At 36.4% G+C, this 17,879-nt stretch overlaps 1 long non-coding RNA gene across 2 annotated transcripts in view; it reads left to right on the top strand.

The window, feature by feature from the left end:
• The window catches only part of LOC144297139 (uncharacterized), a 123,596-nt gene that overhangs the window by 74,275 nt on the left and 31,442 nt on the right, over positions 1–17,879 (top strand). Inside the window, exons 3-4 of one of the 2 annotated variants that reach the window (XR_013364226.1) lie at positions 5,263–5,468; positions 15,419–15,612. The exons of the other annotated variant lie outside the window; for it this stretch is intronic. This is a non-coding gene — a long non-coding RNA (uncharacterized LOC144297139). The remainder of the gene's footprint in view (positions 1–5,262; positions 5,469–15,418; positions 15,613–17,879) is intronic. 2 annotated transcript variants of the gene reach the window in all.

Here is a 17,879-nt window from a genome sequence, read left to right as displayed (position 1 = left end):
AACATCTATATGAAAGAGGAAAGATTATCTTCCTTCTCTCCTTTCTGTATACAATACAAGTTTCACCAAAGATCACACAATCTGGTCAAATAAGAAATGATAGCCAAATTGTATTCCTCTTAATTCCTAGTCTGATGATCTACTCGCTTAATTAGGGGCAATTGGAGGTAAGGTTGGATGAGCTCTGTAGAAAGAATCGTACAGTTACTGAAACATACTAGTGGCCAGTTTAGTTAACTCATAGCAAGATGAACTGATTTTAAACTGAACTAAAGAGTAATTTCCTATTCTCAAGCCTTTACTTCGTTTTTTTTCACCAGCAGCAGACTATATAGATATAGTCCTGACAAGTGCTTCTCCATTTTATGTCAAGTTCAGAAATGGACACAAAAGTCATCTTTGGTGTATAAAGTGTCACAGATTCCATAACATGAGTGACAGAAAGTGGCCATTTAAGAAAAAGGGACCCCTTAAATATATCTAGCAAGAAAGTTAAAGGAATCTAGCTCAGTTATGGACAACCTTTCTACTCCATGCCCTGACTTTACCGGAGTCTCAACTCTTGACATGGTTCCAAGTTTTAATTTGTCCCTCTGTGTACTCATTCACTAGGCTGGAAGTTAGCCTTCTCTTGAAAGATAGAACCAGGGATTATGAATAAGAAATCAGCAGAGCAAGCAACATACAAGAAGATACTCCTTTAACAAGCACTGACCTGTAGTTTTCTAAAGGCCTGGAAAATAATTACCCAATGGCTAACCACCATTCGATTAAATTGCCTCCTATGATTCTGAGAGCAATGGTATGATTAGACAGCTAGCAGGGGATGGTCTTGGGACCTGTATGTCTATATATTTATTGATATATTGGCTTCAAGAGGGTGGATTTCTGATGATCTGTGGTATCTCACTGCAGCGTCACCAAATTGGAAGCTAGGATAAGTAAAAGACATCATCAAAAACAGAACATTTTTACATCTCCATTTTACATGTTCTTTTCAAATTAGTGGGCCTGCGAGGATGACCAACAGAAATATTCAGTTTGCTTAAAGAACTTTGCTGGTTGTAGACAATGCACACTCTAAAATTAAACAAGGTTACTATTCTCAGTTTCAGAACTGGAAGGGTCAAATTTTAAAATGCAGAAGGGAAAGCTTTCAATGACAAGTGTGTTCATATTTGCCAATGCAAATTCGGTAGGCATACTGAGAAGCTAACATCTGTACCAGAAATTGCCTAAGTATGCAAATATACCTGTTTAGTTCTTAAATGTGGAGTTTGTATGGTTAACCACAATGTATTTCAGTGCAAATGCATTATTTGATCAAGTTAAATAACTTGATCACCTACAGTTAACTGATCTATTTCCAAATTTATATACCAAACACAAATTTATCATCTTGGTGAGGAAAGGGAGCCATCTATAAGCTTGAAAGCCTAGAGATGGAATCACTCCCTTGTTTTCTGTTTATCATATATAGTACATAATTATGGTAAGTAATTTCTCCCCTTTGAATTTCAACTTTCTCATCTGTAAAATGGGTCTAATATTGTACCAAATGAGGGGATCATAAAACGTAGATTATAATTCCAGCATTTCTAGCAACCCCTCTTTTGAATAAGGACAGATCTTTTAACTACTCTATACTCTACTTTCCTCATCTGTACAGTTGGGGTGAAGTTGGGATTGGAACTCAAGGCCTTCAGCCTGGACTTCTTGGACCCTGAGGAAAGAATTCAGAAGATCCTTGAACTCATCATCTGAATTCCGCATGCTATTTTAAAATTGCGGCTAAATGTGTCTCTAAGCATTTCTCTCTGGAAGAAAGGTCCATTGCTTTCATCAAGTTCTCGAAGAAATTTGTGTCCCCCAAAATGTGGGGACCCACTTAACTAAATATTTCTATAGTTTTTTTTTTTCATTAGTAGCATTTGATGATTCTGTGAGTAGTAATATATTCAGATACAGCATTTAAATGTTGTCACTATCAGTTTCCTTCTCAAATGTTGTGAGGATAGGCTGATGTTTCCTTTTTAGGGTTTCTTAATCAAAAGTCACTACACACCTAAAGGGACTATGCAGTGTCTTGGGGATCAGTGAATCCCTGATAATAAATGCAAAGTTTTGTGTATAGGTGTATTTTCTAGGAGAATCAAGAGCTTTCATCAAATTCTCAGATTGTTTTTCTTTTTCAAAAAATTTATTTATTTATTTTAGAGAGACAGTAAGAGTGTACACAAAAGCATGGTGGTATGGGGAGGAGTACAGGGAGAGGGAGAGAGAGAGAATCTCAACCAGACTCCTCGCTGAGCATGGAGTTCCATCTCAGGACCCCAGGATCATGACCTGAGCTAAAAATCAAGAGTTGGACACTAAACTGACTGAGTCACCCTGGCACCCCCAAATTCTTATATTCTTAATCATTAAGAGATTAAGAATACTGATTTAGTGATTAGAATTGGCCCAAAATATTTTCACTAAAAATAAATGATCAAGTAACATGAAGACAAGTCATTTGGACAATGCTACTTGACTAACTATTTTAATTGGTAGGCATATATGTGGTATGTTAGAAACAGAGCCATTCATTTTAAGGTAAGTTGATAAATGTAAACACTTTAGAAATTCAAATATTTCGTTTTCTTCCTTCTTTCATTTAAAACCTCCTTATCTTCCCTTCTCCATTAGCCAAAGCTCTGGAGAGTAAGGTCATTGATTAAAATATTTTGAACATTTTGTATAGTCTCTCTCCCTGAAATAATTATTCTTATAATGAAAATTACTTTGTTTTTGTTGAAAGCAATTTAGCATTATTAATCAACAGCCTTAAAAATCCCCATATCCCCTGGCCAAGTAATTACATTTCTAGGTGTCTATCCTAGGGGATTATCTAAAATATAGATAGAAGAGATGATGTTATTTTTAAAACTTTTCCTTTTATATAATTTATGAAATCAAATAATGAACATATGGGGCTATAAGGTATTGAATTAAATAAATTATGGTGTTTTCGTACAATGCTACATCATACACCAATTACAGTGAAGCATATTCAAGGACTTATATTGTGATAATGAAAAAACTTAAGACCCAAAAGTTTATATTCTGTATAAAAAAAGCTATTAATAGTGGTTATTGTCAGGTACTGAAATAAAGGATAATTTATTGTCTTCCTAACAATTTTCTATTTTAGAAAATATTTTTCTATTTTCTATACATTTTCACAATGACAATATATTATTGTCAATATATTTAGAAGTTTTTCTTGCACTTTTACAATGCTAATACATCATTCTACAATGATCATGTAATATTATATATATTATTATGTCGATCTGTGCATAAATACAGAAATAAGTAGATAAAAATATTCATTTCAGCAACTCTGATGTTCCATGTTTCTACATGTTTAAAGGGTTTTGAAATGAAATATACATTTTCAAGTAAGTTTATAATTGGTTGCTCTGGCGAAGTTCCAAGCTTATTTGATGATGCTACTCTTTCTTTCTTTCTTTCTTTCTTTCTTTCTTTCTTTCTTTCTTTCTTTTCTTTTCTTTTCTTTTCTTTTCTGTTTCTTAGACAAAATACAGTTCTAACACTGCTTATTTTGCTCATGTAGACTGCCATTATTCCAAATGATTTTAAGTGTACATCTTTGAGGATGGAAAACCAAATACATTTACTTAACCTCATCATGGGATACCTGGGAGGTTAAAAAATGTTATGATTGACCAATGTCCACAAATACCCCTGGTCAAATTTTGCAGCCTTGTGGGATAGCAGTAGTAGGGTAGAGAAAGGAAGGCCATAGTCAAAACTGTAGCCTCCTTTGAGCCATGTTCAAACTCAAAATCCTTTAAAGTTGCACTTACTAAATCCATCTCTCTTGAATTATCAATAGTAACTTACTGGTCTTTCAACATCATAGACTCATGCTGTGAAATTTTGAAAGCCATTATTATATGCACAGTGTTTAGGGGGAAATGAAATCCTGCCTTTGTGATTGTACCATAGAGGGCAATTGCAAAGACATGCAGCCTGACAAAGCACACATTCTGTGGATCTAGTATTTTATTTCTTTGCAATTGGTACCCCAGATAATAGAATATTCCCTTGTGTTGTCACTGAGGCATTTTCATTTCTCACTGGCTATTTCATGCCATCCTGAGCATTTAGCAGAACACCAATACCAGAATGTCAGACTAAGGATGTCTTCCTATCACTGAACAAAACTATCTGAGATTTGTTTGGGCTTAGGACAGGAGTGGACAGCTGGGAAGCATTTTGGTCAAGGAGAAAAATGACACATTTCTGAACTGGAATGATAGATTTGGAAGCCTGCTGATCTGTGTTCATTTTTCCTTTCTGGGAAATAAAAAAGAAAAGAAAGAAAGAAAGAAAGAAAAGAAAGAAAAGAAAGAAAGAAAGAAAGAAAGAAAGAAAGAAAGAAAGAAAGAAAAAGAAAGAAAGAAAAGAAAGAAAGAAAAGAAATACCAACCAATTGCCACAATTAACTAAAAATAAAGCCGATGGGCTGTTCCCCTACATTGAATTTACAGTTATGATAATTCCGGTTAACTATAAACATTCTGTTAAAAAATCTAATTTCTCGAGATGCCTGGGTGGCTCAGTGATTGAGCATCTGCCTTTGACTCAGGTTGTGATCCTGGGGACCTGGGATTGAATCCTACATCAGGCTCCCTGCAGGAAGCCTGATTCTACCCCTGCCTATGTCTCTGACTCTCTCTGTGTCTCTCATGAATAAATAAATAAAATCTTTAAAAACTCTAATTTCTTTGTTCAAAAAGCTTGTAGGGGTTGAATATTAAAAAAAAAAAAAAACTTTCTGATAGATGAGTACCAAATATATGGTGGTAATAAATTCTTGCACTAGGTTAACTATACACTTTGCTAATAATGTTGGATGACACAATCCACAAACACCACTGGTAAGCTGGATTTTGGCATGTGTACAAAGGTTTTATTGAACATACATTGCCAGTGAAACATGCCTGGCTTACTCATGATCAGGCAGCCGTGTTTTATATATATTTATATGTATATTCATACACATATACACATACACACACAGACCAGATCACTCCCTTGACTCCCTGCGGCCTTTCTGACAACTATCTTACAGATCAAGAGAACTGTTTCTTTCTCTCTCAGCCAGGTTTTGTTTGGGTTGCTCTATGTGTCAGATGGAAACAACCATAAAACTTCACCCCATTTTACTCCATTAAAAATATGTATTCACAGGGTTTGTCAGTTTCTCTGAATGCCTGAGTAATCCTGCATTATTAAGTAGGCAAGCCAGATCAGGAACTGCAGTGTGATCCAAGTGTGAATAGTGACTTCAAGGAGCAGCAGAGGAAATGCATCTTGAACTTTCCTGAGTGATCGTCCCTCCAAGGCAAAAGTGATGCAGGATGGCCAGTGTATCTCTGGGCCTGGACAAGGAGTGGGTAAGATAATTTTTTCCTGAACAAAATTATTTTTTCTATTTATTTTCATCTTTCCCTTTTAAAATGTATAGATTTAGGTAAGTTCATGTTCATATATGTGTATATATATTAATATATGTGTGTATAACATACAAATAAACACATGTGGGTAATGTTTGAAAAAATGTTTACTGATGGGGTCTCAATAAGAAAAGTTTAGGTAATACTGCCTATGAATTTTCAACCGTTTTATTTGACTATCTCAATTCATATTTATTGTCAGGAATATATCTCTTATATAATATCTCTTATACATCTCATATATAATGTCAGGCAATTATATCTCTTACTTTGTAACTAAATATTTTCAACAAGAATTTCTTCTTCCTATGTCAAGCTAAGAAACAGTATTATGACTGGAATAAGGTAGGAGCCTCAGATTGTCTTTTCTTAGAGGAAGCACTGCTTATAACTGCTGGGTGAGGACCCATTTCTTTAGGGGGAAAGCTAATGGAACAGAGCACAGCAGTGAGCAGTAGTAGCATTATTCTTACCAAGCATGCTAATTGTCTGCTTTAGGGAGTCCCCACAACCTTGGATGCCCAAGGAATTGAGTGAAGCTTATCATCTCTACAGTCTGGAAGTTGAGCTCCTGAAAACAAGGAGACATGCATGGAGCTTGGGCTGTAGATCCTGGGGATACACCCAAGCAACAGAACTTCTTTGATGGCAAGGCTAGAAAGTCAAAAGCCTGTTTTGGAAGGAGTGAGAATCTACAATACTGAGGCAGGGGTTCTGGTCAAAAGTGGAAACCCAGCTGAAAATGGGACACAGATTAAACATGAGGGTTATTACTTTCTCCTTAGTTTTTTCATGTTGAGGAATGTGGAGAGATTCCTTGTTCCAGGAGCTAAACTAGGTATGGACACAATGGTGTGCAAAGGTGGTGAACACAGTCCCTCTTATATCAGAGTTTACCTTGTAGAGGGAAGTCAGGAATTAATAAAATATTCATGCTGATAAACAGAAGGAAGTGATCTAATTCCATAAGGGCATAGAATAAAGGAAACTATCCCATAATTTTATGCTGGGAAATAGATGTTGAGGTGTTATGCTGCATCATCATTTCAATATCCTGGAATTTTAAAATAACATGACACTAGCCATAGAAAATTGTGACCCTAATTCATGGTACCATATAGGTTGTGATTAACTAATAAACATAGTTTTGCATATGTGTGTGAGAAGGTAGAAATAAAAATAAGAAAGATCACAAGAACTATTTAGAAGAACCCAACATTGATTATTTATTCAGCAAATTGAACATATTTCAGCCCTGAAAAAAAATAGATATAGTTCCTTTTCTCAGGAAGCTTATTTTGAATGAGATAGACAAGAAGCAAATGACACAATAGGGTTCTCAATTGTGATATGTGCCCTAAAGAACCTAAAACAGGGTGATGTTGGTGATTGGATCTGAAAAGTCCAAGGGTACTTTGAACTGTGTGATTCAGGAGGATCCTTCTAAGGAAGTCCCAACTGACTTGTGACCCAAGAGATTAGAAGGACTAAAGTGCCAAAGGATTAGGGAAAAAAGGTTCTGAGCACAGCAACAGCAAGTGACTATAACATCTCTAAGGTAGAAATAACGTTAGCTTGAAGAATAGGTATCTAAGAATCTCCATCCATTCCTTCTCAGTAACATTGGTTTCCCCTGCTTCTACTCTTTCTTTCCTGTGTTTGGAGGAAGGGCAAAAGGTCAGGGAGGTACTGACATCAATGCCAACAGAACTCTAGCCACCAGCCTCAGGTTACATCAGTTCCTGGGAACCAGAGGTATGACTGGTCTATGAGTGGAAAATGGAACCCTTATTGGTGGTAGGTCAACTGGTTTTACCATGGGAGAGTTAGACAGGCTAGCAAAACATCCCAAACTGGAAGTTCTGATGAGTAGGAACACCATCCTGTTTAGCACGGACATCATGTCTACTTTGAAAGGGTAGAAGTCACAACAAGAGTGTTTAGAAACCATCCTTTCCCATAGAGAACAAATCCAATGACAGCAGGCTGCCAACTTAAGGGCAAAATAAGCCTAGTGGCTGAAGGTGAATGTGCTAGTGAAGGTGCTCTGATGAATAAGGGGAAAGAGAAAGGAAAATTCTGTGTTAGCAGCTTTTGAACCACATGAAATCAGGCTTTCAATTTTTAAAAGCCCCCAATTTATTCCAGCATGTGCTACCTCCACTTGAGTAATTCCAAAGGATGCTGCATCCATCACTACAAGAAATGCTGGGTTTTGATAACTCAAGAAAGATTGCTGATTTCTTCAAAGTGCAAAGCTGTGAAACCCCGGGGTTATATTTATCCCTTTCATATCTCTGCTGACAAGCAACATGGGACATGTAGAAATAGTTTAAAATGTTCATGGTGAGAAAACATCATCCCTGAATGATACATTTCACATGTGCAATTCAATGGAATATTGTCCCCCTCCACACCAAATTCTGCTTCTTCCCCTAACCTCTTATGAGTTTGCCATTAGTAGCTGATCTGTTCCCTTTTCCTTTCTCCATTCCTTTGATTCTCCCTCTATAAATTATTTGTAAAGAGAAATAAGACCTTGAAATTCTAAATGGCCCTGTTCTTGCTTCATATGTACATATGTGCCCACATGTTTGCGCACCCATGCACATAGAATTTGGCATTAGAGAAAAAGATGGGAATCTGGGCCCAGAAACATTATAAATATTAGAACTGGGGTGACTCTTGAGTTTTCTAACTTCCAGTTTCCTCTAAAGTAAGTGATGAAAATAATACTTTTTCCAGAGCTTTTTGGTGAGCAAAGAAATTATCTGTTTAAAGGAATTTACATGAATCAAAACTCAACAAGGCAAGGTATTTTAAGGCTTTGGTGATAGTGTTTTTTTTTTTTTAATTTTTATTTATGATAGTCACACACACACACACAGAGAGAGATAGAGGGAGAGAGAGAGAGAGAGAGAGGCAGAGACACAGGCAGAGGGAGAAGCAGGCTCCATGCACCGGGAGCCCGACGTGGGATTCAATCCCGGGTCTCCAGGATCGCGCCCTGGATCAAATGCAGGCGCCAAACCGCTGCGCCACCCAGGGATCCCGGTGATAGTGTTTAATATGACAATTAAAGGAGATGTCTAATCTGAAACTTTACATAAATTTTGGATTTCATCCTCCCTTTTCCATTGTCCTCAGAATCTGAGATCCATGTAACTGTTGAGATTTTGAAGCTTTCCAATGCCAGGAAATTGAGAAGTTGTTCTCCTAAGATATGTGTTCCCAGAGCTTTGGATTTTATAGAAAAATAAGGCAATCTAAAGTAGAATAAATTTGGGATTCCAGGAATATGCAAACATTGGGCGTTCTGTTACTCATTGACATTCAAAAACTTTTGCTTATTAACTACATGGTTTCACCCTCAATCATAATTGCTCTGGAATTAGAAGGTGCACCCATGACAGAGATCGATTCCAGAGACAGATCTGTTGACCCACAGGAGCTTGGGACAAAAATCCTTTGCTAGAGAGGGAAGAGATTAGCATTCACATTAGGCAAAGGAACCTGTTCCAAGGTTTGAAACCTATCTTTAGAACCTCATTAACCCAGTATGAGGAGGTTGTGATATAGGAATTCAGAAGTGGGTATGAAGTCTCTTACTTTGAACTAGTACTTTTGTTCTTGCTTGTACCAACTTCCCGTTGTTATTCATACAAATTAGATAGCTATTGATATATCTTTATCTATTTGTATATTTCTATACCCCAAACACTTTCCCTTGAAAAATGCATCTGCCATAGGCAAACTATATAAATCTACATCAGCTTGGAGTGAAACAATGACTATGGGAGAAAGTTATTCAACATACAGTGTGATACTAGTTTCAGGTGTAGAATTTAGTGATTCAGCACTTCCATACATTACCCGGTGCTCATCACAACCAGTGCCCTCCTTAATACCCATCATCTATTTAACCCATGTTCCTACCCATCTCCCCTCTGGTAACCATCCGCTTGTTCTCTAGTGTTAAGAGTCTGTTTCTTGGTTTGCCTCTCTTCCTTCCACCTCCATGTTTGTTTGTTTTGTTTCTTAAATTCCACACATGAGTGACACCAGATGATACTTGTCTTTCTCTGACTAACTTATTCACTTAGCATAATACTCTTTAGCTCCAGCCATGTCATTGCAAATGGCAAGATTTTGTTCCTTTTTATGGATGAGTAATAATCCATTGTAGAGAAAAGAATAAAATAAATCCTTTTGATTAGAACCAATATAAATCACATGTTTGGGAATCCTATAGATACTCATACACATTACAAATCTATTTATTAACTCTGAGAGATTAGAATTACAATAATTTGATTTCATGGGAAAAATAAATTTAACATTTTGTATTGTCTAAGACATTTTATGAAAGGCCAAGGTGCTGAATAGTAGTAATCATTAACAAATAGATGTTCCCTAACTGTTCATATGGATGAAACAGCATTAGTGTACAAAGACCTCACTTCTACTATGAGGAGTTGGAATAAAAATAAAAATGGAAAAAATGACTGTAGATTACCTTTCAGAACTCATATTTCATTAATCTACATGAATATCATTGTTTTAGTTTAATCCTGGCCTGGCCAATGGTAGTAATTTTCTCCATGGTAGGGGATGCATTTTTAACCTAACAATGTGATTAGGTGGGCCAGGAGAAAATCAAGGGGCATGAGGAAACAAATTGATTCCAAACTTGCATTTCTGCAGCAACTCCTAACCTTCATAGGTACAGCAAAAGATCCCAATGGCTTTCCTTCATATCCTCAGTATCTATAACAATCCCTTGTATATAGTAGGTAATCAGTGACTAAACTAAGAATCTGATGGGTGAATTAATAAAGTATTATTTCCCCCTTCTACTTTCTCCTTTATTACATCAACTAAAATTTCTCTCCTTTAAATGAACTGGGCGGGGGGGTGGAAGGGAAGGTGGGCGGGGGATGGGGGTGACTGGGTGACGGGCACTGAGAGGGGCACTTGATGGGATGAGCACTGGGTGTTAATCTATATGTTGGCAAATTGGACACCAATAAAAAATAAATGTATATATAAAAATTTTTTTCTCTCCTTTAGTTCTTTTTTGTTTTTTCCTTAACTCCTAGGGAATATTGAAACAATCCTTTGAAAGTGTTCTAATGGATGAAAGAGAGAGAGCGAAAGGATTAAAGTCATAGACAGTACTGTGCATCCTGTTTAGAGTAGTGAATATAATACTTGAAATCACTAAACTTTATTCATATTAACAATGTCTTATATTGCTATAGTGGTTTATACTTTTTAAAAGTCACTTGATTTTCATAATCACCCATGATTTTAAAGATGAGGAAATTAAGATGTATCAGGCATAGTGCCTTATTGAGTTAGGAAGTGGCAGATGTCACAGGTTCAAATACAATACCGTCTTTCACTGCATTCTTCTGCCTCTCTATGAGGAGGAAAGTTAACAGAGCCTTCCCCTTAGAATGCTAAAGAAATATATTCCAAAGCTGACATTGAACAATTGCACAGTGCTGAAAAATGTTCTGTAGGAGCCAGCCAAAGGGAGAGAAGTTAAATTCTGGAAATAAAGATCAATGAGAAGTTTTCTTTCCTTTAGAGAAAACACTGAAACCATGAACCTCTAAAATTCTTCTGGTTCAGCCTAGAGTAAAGCTTGGTAATTCAATGCATCCCAATCACTCATTCAATCATTCAAGAGATATTGCTTCAACGCCTCCTAGATGATAAGCTTTCCTGGACATGGAAATTTGTCTCTAGAAGGTCATCTCCAAGTTTAGGAGGCAGTGGGACTGTGGACTATGCAAAGAATCTGTAAGAATTCTGGTATTACCAGTAAGATTCTGGTATTATTGATCTATTTAGAGACTGAATAAAGGATCTGAGCTCACTCTAGATTTCTATCATAAACTGGAAACTTTTTTCCACAGTGATATCTCTATCTTAGTCACAAAAATAAATGTGAAATAAGAAAAAATCAGTGAAGTACTGGGATGTGTTCTCATGGTAGTCATGCCTATTATGAGCTCCCCAAGGATACACAGAATACTTTTCATCTCTGGTATTCCATGGTCATGCTAAATGCTTAGCACCTCGTGCATGCTTGATGGATGCTTTGTCAAGTGAACAACTAAAAAACACTGCAATTCAGCTCTGCAGAAGAAAAATGATGCTGGGCTTCAGAAAATATTGAATACCTCTGGACAAACACATTCAGGGAGGAACCATGTGTGAGTCTGATGTGGTTCTCTAACCTTGAGGACATTATGCTTTCCTGGACAGATTAAACATTTAACAACTAATCTAACCATGAAGCAGAAGAAAAAGCACTGGAGGTATATATGATAATGAGCCTACTGACATCAACATTTTTAAATGGCAAGAATTATTTTAAGCAATAATATTAGAATGTATTTTGTATTCAAATTACTAATGAAGAAAAGCAAAGCAAGAATATAGGGTAGTACCTACATGCAGATTCCAAATGACTCAGCATCAAATGGACCCAGGATAAGATTTAAGACATCATCCTTCATTCATCAGCCATGTATTGGATGTATCTGCTGAGTCTACAATGGGCCAGGACTATGCTATATTCTGAGAGTTTGGGCAGAAGTGGACAAGAACCACAAGGTCTGCCTTCCTCTTGCTTAAAGTTTACACGGAGCCAATAACATCACAGATAAATGCACAATTACTAACTAATATGTGCCATGAAGCAAAAGGAAAGGATGGGGGAGGAGATACAAATGAAAACTCCTCTGGGTGGGGGAGAAAGTTTATCTAAGTGAGTACCACCAGCGCTAGGGCCTGAAAATGAGCTCAACTCTCCAGGAGAAGAAACAGTGGGGAGAGACCATCACCAGTGGGAACAGCATAGAGGGGAAAAAACTCTGGATGGAAAAGAACTAGACAGCTTTGAGGATCAGAGAGGCTCAGAAACTGGAACTTATCAAGAGTTGAGGCCAGAGATCCTGGGTACCATACAGGTGGGCAGAAATAAGGCATCTCAGCCCTTCAGCAGACTTGCTTCACACTCACTCATGAATGTAGGTGACAGCAGTAATTTCTCTAGTGTCTATCTGAAAACCATCTAAACCAGGGGGGTATATTGCTTACATTAGCAATATTTAAAATAATAATAAAGGGGCACCAGGGTGGCTTTGTAGTTGAGCATCTGCCTTTGGCTCAGGTCCTGATCCTGTGGTCCTGGGATGGAGTCCTGCATCAAGCTCCCTGAAGCATGGAGCCTGCTTCTCCCTCTGCCTATGTTTCTGTTTTCTCTCTGTGTCTTTCATGAACAAACAAACAAACAAACAAACAAAGAAAACAAACTGGGGAAAAATTATTTTCCTTTTTCGATGCATGGGCATCAACTCAGGCCCTGAAGCTGAATCGCTGAACTTCCATCACCATGGTCTTTATGATCTCCAGGCTGACTGAGCTCCCAATAGTGAAGAAGAAACACTTCTCCCTTCTGTGTGTATGACGGAATTCTCCAGGTACCTCGGTCCTGCTTATAAATATCACAGGCAGCCACCGAGTTCCTGCCTGGTTGAATGATCCGCTTTACAAGCTTCTTTCCAGGTTTTTGAGTAAAGGTTTCCCTTATTAATTTTACCAGCCAGCATTCACTTAGCATTTGCTTTGAGGCATAATTGACAGGCAGGGTGACACCCGCCTGAGAGAGAGCCATAAATCAGAAATAATTTCCAAAATTGGCTGAGGGGCTGAAGTGTTGAATAGGCAAATACAGGTAAAAATCTCTTTATTAGGGCTGACAGGGACAGCAAATGTCAGCGAAGTGTTTCCTAATGTACCAGGCGAGATTAATTTTGGGGGCCTTTCCTGCACCACTAGGATGTTGTGTGTTCTCTAACAAGTATACCTCGCAGGGCTCCATAGCAGGGGAGTGGTGCAGCTGTAATTGAAGAAGCAGCTAACTCCTGAAAGGCAGGGAGCTCAGTCCTATAGCTTTTTCCTGCTCTTGGAAAATCACTCTTTTGCCTTTAGACTCTATTTGCATTTTGCATTTTTTTTGTATGTGCACGGTGGAAAAGAGCTATAAGTCATGATCCAAAGAACTCAGCAGGATAATGAAGCCATACAAGGTATCGGAAAGGAAAGAAATCATCTACTGCGTGGTAGAAGAAGAAAACTTTCATGAAAAATGAGGATCTGGAAAAGTAAGACTGAACATGTGTAATCTCTGCTAAAAAAAGAATTCAATTCACATCTTGGGGGTAAAGAATAATGCCATCTTTTTCTTCTGTTTCAGTTTCATGGAGATTCAGGCATAGGCCCTCTCCAACCCAGCTTCAGAGATCTCTATTATAAGGATAAAATTTGGTCATTTTGTAAACAGTACACAGATGCTTGTGCTGTAAATTAAAAGAAAATGCAGTGCTTTTTTTTTCCTCCAGATATCTATTTAAAGCTGTTTTCTAAGTTATAGCTGACAACAGCAAGATGAAAAATAGAAAATAGGATGAAAATTATATGCTGGGCAAAATTATACCCCAGTACATTCTGAAAAGTCTACACAGTAGCAAAATAGTAATCCCATCCTGGAATGTTCTCCTCCTAACAGTTGATAAAATAGATCAGACTAGAGACTTTAAGTAATAGATATCGTTAAGAAGACTTATTTTTAGATAATTAAGGAATGAAGATATTTACTAGCTAGGATCAGAAATATAAATAATACTTTAGAGGGCCACCTCATTGGGCAAGCAAAATTACCTAGATAAGAAAAGGGTGAGTAGCTGTTAGTATTAGACATCAATTCTTTGCCTGACACTGTACTAGGCACCTTGCATATTAGATCTTCACAAACACTGCATAGCACTTGTCTATATTAAATTGAGTTCAAGCAACAGAAGCTCAAAATAATAGTGATTTTGATAAGACAAGTGGTATTTCTTTGAAACAAAACTATGTCGAGGTGAGCAGTTTGGTATTGACATTGTGACTCTGCCCCTAATGTTGCACCAGATGATTAGCCTTTTACCACATTTTTTGGTTCCCCGGAGGGTGTGGTCCTGTCCCTCATGGACCAAGATAGTGTTTAGAACTCTAGCTTTCTCATGTGCATTCTGAGTGTCAAGATGAGGAACAGACAAAGCAGAAAAGCAAGGACCTGCCTCAGTTCTTTTTTTTTTTTTTTCCAGAAAGTTTCTGGAAAGTAGTTACATGACATTTACATCTTATCCATCCAAAGTTAACTGCAAAAGAGTCTGAGATTTATAGCTTTTATTCTGGGCAGCCATGTGCCAGCTAAAACCAGGCCTTGTCTTACTGTCTAACTGTAGAAGAACGCAAGAAGGTATATTGGAAGACTATTAGCTATCTCTGGCATGATATTATATTTCCCGTTTTGCAGGTTAGGAAACAGAATCTAAGAGAGGTAAAATAATTTTTCCTAAATTAAAAAAAAAAAGCTAGTAAGCAATTTCAAAGTCTGCATTCTTCTCATTTTGCCATAAGGCATAAAAAGAATAAGAACTGATCCAATTAAATTTTTTACACTCTGTCAATTAAATTTAGTTCAATTCAACTAATTCTAAAAGCTCATATCTTGTGCTTACCATAAGTAAGAAACTATTTTAGGCATAGGGCATTGTGCTGGCTAGGAGAGGATTTATGGAACATAAATATGGATGAAAATATAGATATGTTATTTCTTTTTAGTATATCTATAGATGGCAATGGCGATGGAAACAGAGATACAGGCAAAATAGATACAGGCAAAATCATGGGGAAGGTATGGAAGCATTAGCCTCAAGACCCTTTACTTGCTTGAGCTTTCAAAGATCCAAGTAGGGAACCCAACACTGGGTCATTTGGTTTTGTACCATTTGCAAAAGATATTTTGAAGATTTATTTATTTATTTTAGAGAGAGAAAGAGAATGTGGAGAGATGGAGGAGCAGAGGGAGAGGGAGAGAGAATACCCAGCAGAATCCCCACCTGAACATGGAGCCTACATGGAGATGGACCTCACGACCCTGAAATCATAACCCCAGCTGAAATCAAGAGTTGGTCACCCAACCAACCGAGCCACCCAAGTACCCCTGCAAAAGATATTTTAGGTATAATGAGCTACAACTTCTCTTTCTTCTTTGACTTTGACTTGTTCACATTTTTCCCTTGTGTTGGGTAAATCACTGGAGTGGCCCCAGTTATTTGAGGGACTCCCTTTAGTTATTAGGGGATGAGTTGGGAAGCTGCTCAGTCTGGATCTATGAGAATTCATTTACATGACTTACTGTCACTTCTACATGTAGTTAGTTTGTTGTTGGCAATCCTATGTAGAAATGACCTCAAATATGCTCTTATAAATAATCAAAAGTAGTGAATCACATCAATACATTGGGGGAAAAAATCAATATGAGATGATTTGATGTAAAACATTCACATTGAGAAATTACAAATAGTATTTCACTAGAAGGAGTCAATTTAGTTAATGAGTGATGTCAGAGTATTTTACTCCTCAAGAGCAACTGAAATGGCCTGAAATCATGTGAAAAGACTTGAAAAAGGTTCTCCCTCAAAAGGTATTCCCATTTGACAGTAATTAAAACTTTTACCTGAATTTGCCAATTATGAGAGTTCTGAGTTTTAAAATATTTTCCCTGAACATTCAACAACTTAAAAACACTAAATTTGACTATTATCCTTTTCCACCTTGAGTTGTATTAGCACCTTGGTTGAAAATTACTGGGTCATATATGTGTGGTTCTATTTCTAGACTCTCTATTTTGCCTAACCAGCCTATGTTGTCTTGATTTTTATTATACCTTCATAAAAATTCTTAAAATCAAGTAAGAAAATTTGCCAATATTTTTTATTTTTAAAACAGTTTCAGCTTTGCATTTTAATATTAATTTTAGAATCAGACTGATAATTGACACTAAAAATAGCCTGCTGGGATTTTGATTCCTATTGCTTTGAATTTATACTTTAAGTTGAGAGAAATTTGTCATATTAAAAACTTTCAGTCCTCTTTCTTTAGTTTTCTTAATTTATTTATCTTTAAATTTATTAATTAGTTTTCAGTGTACATCTTTTGTCAAATCTATTTGTAAATGATTTGTTTTATTCTGACTTTTTTTTACATAGCAGCGTCTCTTAAAATTTTATTTTCTTATTATTTGTAAAATATTAATATATAAGAGAAATGCCACTGATTTTTTTTTTATTGACCTGGAATTCTGCAATATTGCTGCATTCCCTCTCTCATAAATTCTGAGTTTTGGACTTTTGTTGGTAGTTTCCTTAGGATTTTCTTTGCAATAGTTTTGTTTCCTGTAAATAACAAAAACTTTCCATTTTCCTTTTAAATCTTTGTGCCATTTCTTTATTACACTGTCTCAACTTTTAAGAAAAATGAAATAAAAGTTATAGAATGGACTTCCTTACTAGCTTTCTGATCTTAGATGAAAATATTGAATGTATCACAATTAAGTTAATTTTTATATAGATATCCCTTAATTAGATTGAAAATATGCCTAATTTTCTCTGAGTTTTTATCATGAATGACTAATGAATTCTATTAAATAATTTTTTCTGCATTTATTGAGATAACATGTGATTTTTTCTCCCTTATGCTAATAATGTGGTGAATTTAAATTAACTTTTATATGTTGAACTAACCTTGCCTTCCTGGGACAAACCATGTCTAGGCAGTATATATTATTGTTTTTATAGACTGATGTATTCAATTTCTTAACATTTTGGAATCAATGTTATCCTGAACTCATAAACCAAATTAGTGTATCTTCCCTCCTTCCAATTTTATGAACATTGTGTGACATTGGTATTAATTCTTCCTTAAATTTTAGAAAGTCGTCACCATTGAGGCATCTGGGCCTGGAAACATTCTTTTTTGTCTTCTTCTTTGTTTTTTTTTCTTGGAGTGGGGGGAATAAGAAACTTTTAAAATTTTATATTTAACATTTTAATAGATATAGAGTTCTAGAGACTAAATGTTTCTGTTCCCCAAAATGTGTATGTTGAAGCCCTAACTCCCATTGTGGCTATTTGGAAATGGGGCCTCTAAAAAGTATTTAAGGTTAAATTAGGTCATAAGGATTGGCCTCTGATCTGATAGTACTAGTGTCCTGTCAAGGGACTCCAAAGTGGCAAGAAAAGACTATGTGATACCATAGCAGGAAGACAGCCATTTTGTCAATTTTGTCTAGGCTGTTGAACTTATTGGAAACAGTTGTTCAGAATATCTGATTATTATCCCTTTAACTTCCATAGAACCTATAATGATACCCTTCTTTTCTTTCTTGATATTAGTAATTTGTATTGTCTATTTTTTCTATTAATTGTATTCATTTTTTTAAAGCTA

Source organism: Canis aureus, chromosome 2 (genome assembly GCF_053574225.1).
Source record: "Canis aureus isolate CA01 chromosome 2, VMU_Caureus_v.1.0, whole genome shotgun sequence".
Lineage (NCBI taxonomy): Eukaryota > Metazoa > Chordata > Mammalia > Carnivora > Canidae > Canis > Canis aureus.
The sequence above is the reverse complement of the archived record's forward strand: the minus strand, read 5'-3'. Positions and strand labels throughout refer to the sequence as shown.